The sequence below is a fragment of the Dendrobates tinctorius genome, unplaced genomic scaffold (assembly GCF_039654945.1).
Source record: "Dendrobates tinctorius isolate UK_male_01 unplaced genomic scaffold, ASM3965494v1 ptg000152l, whole genome shotgun sequence".
Classification (NCBI taxonomy): domain Eukaryota; kingdom Metazoa; phylum Chordata; class Amphibia; order Anura; family Dendrobatidae; genus Dendrobates; species Dendrobates tinctorius.
The window spans coordinates 1,358,221-1,364,220 of record NW_027361819.1 but is presented as its reverse complement, the minus strand read 5'-3'; positions in this window follow the sequence as shown (position 1 = coordinate 1,364,220).

The following is a 6,000-nucleotide window of genomic DNA, read 5'->3' as shown; positions in this document are numbered from 1 at the left end:
ACGAGGTGTACTGAGCAGAGCCGTGTGTACGAGGTGTCCGGAGCAGAGCCGAATATGTACGAGGTGTACGGAGCAGAGCCGTGTGTGTACGAGGTGTACGGAGCGGAGCCGCATGTGTACGGAGCGGAGCCGTGAGTATGAGGTGTACGGAGCGGAGCCGTGTGTACAAGGTGTACGGAGCGGAGCCATGTGTACGAGGTGTACGGAGCGGAGCCGTGTGTGTACGAGTTGTACGGAGTGGAGTCGAGCCGTATGTGTATGAGGTGTACGGAGCGGAGCCGCGTGTGTATGAGGTGTACGGAGCGGAACCGCGTGTGTACGAGGTATATGGAGCGGAGCCACGTTTGTACGAGGTGTACGGAGAGGAGCCGTGTGTGTACGAGGTGTACAGAGCGGAGCCGTGTGTGTACGAGGTGTACGCAGCGGAGCCATGTGTACAAGGTGTACGGAGCAGAGCCGTGTGTATACGAGGTGTACGGAGGGGAGCCGTGTGTATGGAGCAGAGCCGCACGTGTACGAGGTGTACGGAGCAGAGCCGTGTGTATGGAGCAGAGCCGCACGTGTACGAGGTGTACGGACTGGAGCCGTGTGTGTACTTGGTGTACTGAGTGGAGCCACGTGTGTACGGGGTGTACGGACCGGAGTCGTGTGTACGGAGTGGAGCCATATGTGTACTGGATGTACGGAGCAGAGCCAAGTGTGTACGAAGCATACAAAGTGGGCTTTTCCCACGGACCCAGGAGTACACGGTGGAGCCCAGAGGAGCATTTTAAAACTCACACATGACGGTCCACCGGAAGTGATGTGCTGGAAGCTGACCGGAAATTAGGTAATTTCATGAGGAGATTGTGAGGGAACTAGGAATGCTTCAGATCCATCACCATGTCCTCCTCCAACAGAGAGGACAGCAGGATCGCCTTGGAATCGGGGATGCCGGCCATGTGAGAGGATCATGATATGTCCTGCACCGGGAGCCGCGTGTACGAGGTGTACGGAGCGGAGCCGCGTGTACGAGGTGTACGGAGCGGAGCCGTGTGTGTACGAGGTGTACGGAGCAGAGCCGCGTGTGTGCGGAGCGGAGCCGTGAGTACGAGGTGTACGGAGCGGAGCCGCGTGTACGAGGTGTACGGAGCGGAGCCGTGTGTGTACGAGGTGTACGGAGCAGAGCCGCGTGTGTACGGAGCGGAGCCGTGAGTATGAGGTGTACGGAGCGGAGCCGTGTGTACAAGGTGTACGGAGCGGAGCCATGTGTACGAGGTGTACGGAGCGGAGCCGTGTGTGTACGAGGTGTACGAAGTGGAGTCGAGCCGTATGTGTACAAGGTGTATGGAGCGGAGCTGTGTGTGTACGAGGTGTACGGAGCGGAGCCGTGTGTGCACGAGGTGTACGGAGCGGAGCCGTGTGTGTACGAGGTGTACGGAGCGGAGCCGTGTGTGTACGAGGTGTACGGAGCAGAGCAGTGTGTGTACGTGGTGTACGGAGCAGAGCAGTGTGTGTACGAGTTGTACGGAGTAGAGCAGTGTGTGTATGAGGTGTACTGAGCAGAGCCGTGTGTGTACGAGGTGTACAGAGCAGAGCCGTGTGTGTACGAGGTGTACAGAGCAGAGCCGTGTGTGTATGAGGTGTACGGAGCAGAGCCGTGTGTGTACGAGGTGTACGGAGCAGAGCAGTGTGTGTACGAGGTGTACTGAGCAGAGCCGTGTGTACGAGGTGTACTGAGCAGAGCCGTGTGTACGAGGTGTCCGGAGCAGAGCCGAATATGTACGAGGTGTACGGAGCAGAGCCGTGTGTGTACGAGGTGTACGGAGCGGAGCCGCATGTGTACGGAGCGGAGCCGTGAGTATGAGGTGTACGGAGCGGAGCCGTGTGTACAAGGTGTACGGAGCGGAGCCATGTGTACGGAGCGGAGCCGTGTGTGTACGAGGTGTACGGAGTGGAGTCGAGCCATATGTGTACGAGGTGTATGGAGCAGAGCCGTGTGTACAAGGTGTATGGAGCGGAGCTGTGTGTGCACGAGGTGTACGGAGCGGAGCCGTGTGTGCACGAGGTGTACGGAGCGGAGCCGTGTGTGTACGAGGTGTACGGAGCGGAGCCGTGTGTACGAGGTGTACGGAGCAGAGCAGTGTGTGTACGTGGTGTACGGAGCAGAGCAGTGTGTGTACGAGTTGTACGGAGTAGAGCAGTGTGTGTATGAGGTGTACTGAGCAGAGCCGTGTGTACGAGGTGTCCGGAGCAGAGCCGTGTGTGTACGAGGTGTACAGAGCAGAGCCGTGTGTGTACGAGGTGTACAGAGCAGAGCCGTGTGTGTACGAGGTGTACGGAGCAGAGCCGTGTGTGTACGAGGTGTACAGAGCAGAGCAGTGTGTGTACGAGGTGTACTGAGCAGAGCCGTGTGTACGAGGTGTCCGGAGCAGAGCCGAATATGTACGAGGTGTACGGAGCAGAGCCGTGTGTGTACGAGGTGTACGGAGCGGAGCCGCATGTGTACGGAGCGGAGCCGTGAGTATGAGGTGTACGGAGCGGAGCCGTGTGTACAAGGTGTACGGAGCGGAGCCATGTGTACGAGGTGTACGGAGCGGAGCCGTGTGTGTACGAGTTGTACGGAGTGGAGTCGAGCCGTATGTGTATGAGGTGTACGGAGCGGAGCCGCGTGTGTATGAGGTGTACGGAGCGGAACCGCGTGTGTACGAGGTATATGGAGCGGAGCCACGTTTGTACGAGGTGTACGGAGAGGAGCCGTGTGTGTACGAGGTGTACAGAGCGGAGCCGTGTGTGTACGAGGTGTACGCAGCGGAGCCATGTGTACAAGGTGTACGGAGCAGAGCCGTGTGTATACGAGGTGTACGGAGGGGAGCCGTGTGTGTACGAGGTGTACGGAGCAGAGCCGTGTGTATGGAGCAGAGCCGCACGTGTACGAGGTGTACGGACTGGAGCCGTGTGTGTACTTGGTGTACTGAGTGGAGCCACGTGTGTACGGGGTGTACGGACCGGAGTCGTGTGTACGGAGTGGAGCCATATGTGTACTGGATGTACGGAGCAGAGCCAAGTGTGTACGAAGCATACAAAGTGGGCTTTTCCCACGGACCCAGGAGTACACGGTGGAGCCCAGAGGAGCATTTTAAAACTCACACATGACGGTCCACCGGAAGTGATGTGCTGGAAGCTGACCGGAAATTAGGTAATTTCATGAGGAGATTGTGAGGGAACTAGGAATGCTTCAGATCCATCACCATGTCCTCCTCCGACAGAGAGGACAGCAGGATCGCCTTGGAATCGGGGATGCCGGCCATGTGAGAGGATCATGATATGTCCTGCACCGGGAGCCGCGTGTACGAGGTGTACGGAGCGGAGCCGCGTGTACGAGGTGTACGGAGCGGAGCCGTGTGTGTACGAGGTGTACGGAGCAGAGCCGCGTGTGTACGGAGCGGAGCCGTGAGTATGAGGTGTACGGAGCGGAGCCGTGTGTACAAGGTGTACGGAGCGGAGCCATGTGTACGAGGTGTACGGAGCGGAGCCGTGTGTGTACGAGGTGTACGAAGTGGAGTCGAGCCGTATGTGTACAAGGTGTATGGAGCGGAGCTGTGTGTGTACGAGGTGTACGGAGCGGAGCCGTGTGTGCACGAGGTGTACGGAGCGGAGCCGTGTGTGTACGAGGTGTACGGAGCGGAGCCGTGTGTGTACGAGGTGTACGGAGCAGAGCAGTGTGTGTACGTGGTGTACGGAGCAGAGCAGTGTGTGTACGAGTTGTACGGAGTAGAGCAGTGTGTGTATGAGGTGTACTGAGCAGAGCCGTGTGTGTACGAGGTGTACAGAGCAGAGCCGTGTGTGTACGAGGTGTACAGAGCAGAGCCGTGTGTGTATGAGGTGTACGGAGCAGAGCCGTGTGTGTACGAGGTGTACGGAGCAGAGCAGTGTGTGTACGAGGTGTACTGAGCAGAGCCGTGTGTACGAGGTGTACTGAGCAGAGCCGTGTGTACGAGGTGTCCGGAGCAGAGCCGAATATGTACGAGGTGTACGGAGCAGAGCCGTGTGTGTACGAGGTGTACGGAGCGGAGCCGCATGTGTACGGAGCGGAGCCGTGAGTATGAGGTGTACGGAGCGGAGCCGTGTGTACAAGGTGTACGGAGCGGAGCCATGTGTACGAGGTGTACGGAGCGGAGCCGTGTGTGTACGAGGTGTACGGAGTGGAGTCGAGCCGTATGTGTATGAGGTGTACGGAGCGGAGCCGCGTGTGTATGAGGTGTACGGAGCGGAACCGCGTGTGTGCGAGGTGTATGGAGCGGAGCCACGTTTGTACGAGGTGTACGGAGAGGAGCCGTGTGTGTACGAGGTGTACAGAGCGGAGCCGTGTGTGTACGAGGTGTACGCAGCGGAGCCATGTGTACAAGGTGTACGGAGCAGAGCCGTGTGTATGGAGCAGAGCCGCACGTAAACGAGGTGTACGGACTGGAGCCGTGTGTGTACTTGGTGTACGGAGTGGAGCCACGTGTGTACGGGGTGTACGGACCGGAGTCGTGTGTACGGAGTGGAGCCATATGTGTACTGGATGTACGGAGCAGAACCAAGTGTATACGAAGCATACAAAGTGGGCTTTTCCCACGGACCCAGGAGTACACGGTGGAGCCCAGAGGAGCATTTTAAAACTCACACATGACGGTCCACCGGAAGTGATGTGCTGGAAGCTGACCGGAAATTAGGTAATTTCATGAGGAGATTGTGAGGGAACTAGGAATGCTTCAGATCCATCACCATGTCCTCCTCCGACAGCGAGGACAGCAGGATCGCCATGGAATCGGGGATGCCGGCCATGTGAGAGGATCATGATATGTCCTGCACCGGGAGGCTCAGGTGGGCACTACAATCGGAGCCGGGCTGCTATAGTATCTTTATAGAATCTTTCTTTATTTCTCTATTTTTCTTTCTTTCTAGGCTCATTCACACGTCAGTATTTGGTCAGCATTTTGCATCAGTGTTTGTATGCCAAAGCCAGGAATGGAACTTACAGAGAAAAAATATAATTGAAAGACTGATGTCTGTTCTTTGTTTTGGACACACTCCTGGTTTTGGCATACAAATACTGATGAAATACTGATCAAAAATACTGATCTGTGAAGGAGGCCTCTCTGTTCTTTCTTTCTCATTCTCTGTTCTGTCTTTCCCTCATTTTCTTTCTCTCTCTCTGTTCTTTCTCTCTCTAATCTTTCTTTTTTCTTTCTCTCTCTCTGTTCTTTCTTTCCCCTCTTTCTTTCCTCTCTGTTCTTTCTTTTCTGACTTCTCTTTCTCTCTCTGTTCTTTCTTTCCCCTCTTTCTTTCTCTCTGTTCTTTCTTCTTTCGCTCCCTGTTCTTACTTTCTCTCTCGCTCTCCTTTCTCTGTGTTTTCTTTTTTCTCTCTCTCTCTGTTTTCTCTCTTCCTTAGTGCCAGTCAGTGTGCCCATAATGCCAGCCACTGTGCCCTCAGTACCAGTTAGTGTGATCAGCAGTGCTAAATGGGTGCGGTTGGGCGTGGACATGGGTGTGACTAGTTGCGCCGCAGTCTTTGTCCCTCTTTCCCTTCTTCAAAACTTGGGAGGTGTGTGGGCAGCACGGTGGCTCAGTGGTTAGCGCTGCAGCCTTGCAGCGCTGGGGTCCTGGGTTCGAATCCCACCAAGGACAACATCTGCAAGGAGTTTGTATGTTCTCCCCGTGTTTGCGTGGGTTTCCTCCGGGTACTCCGGTTTCCTCCCACACTCCAAAGACATACTGATAGGGAATTTAGATTGTGAGCCCCATTAGGGACAGTGAAAATGTGTGAAAAATGTAAAGCGCTGCGGAATATGTTTATATGCTATATAAAAATAAAGATTATTAAGATTATTATAGGGGCGGCTATGACCTATTATTATTATATTGGTTGCCCAATGGATAGCAGTTCTGCCAGGAATTCTATCACCGTGCATACAAAAGGGGACAGAGCTATTATTATATTGGTTGCCCAATGGATAGCAGTTCTGCCAGGAATTC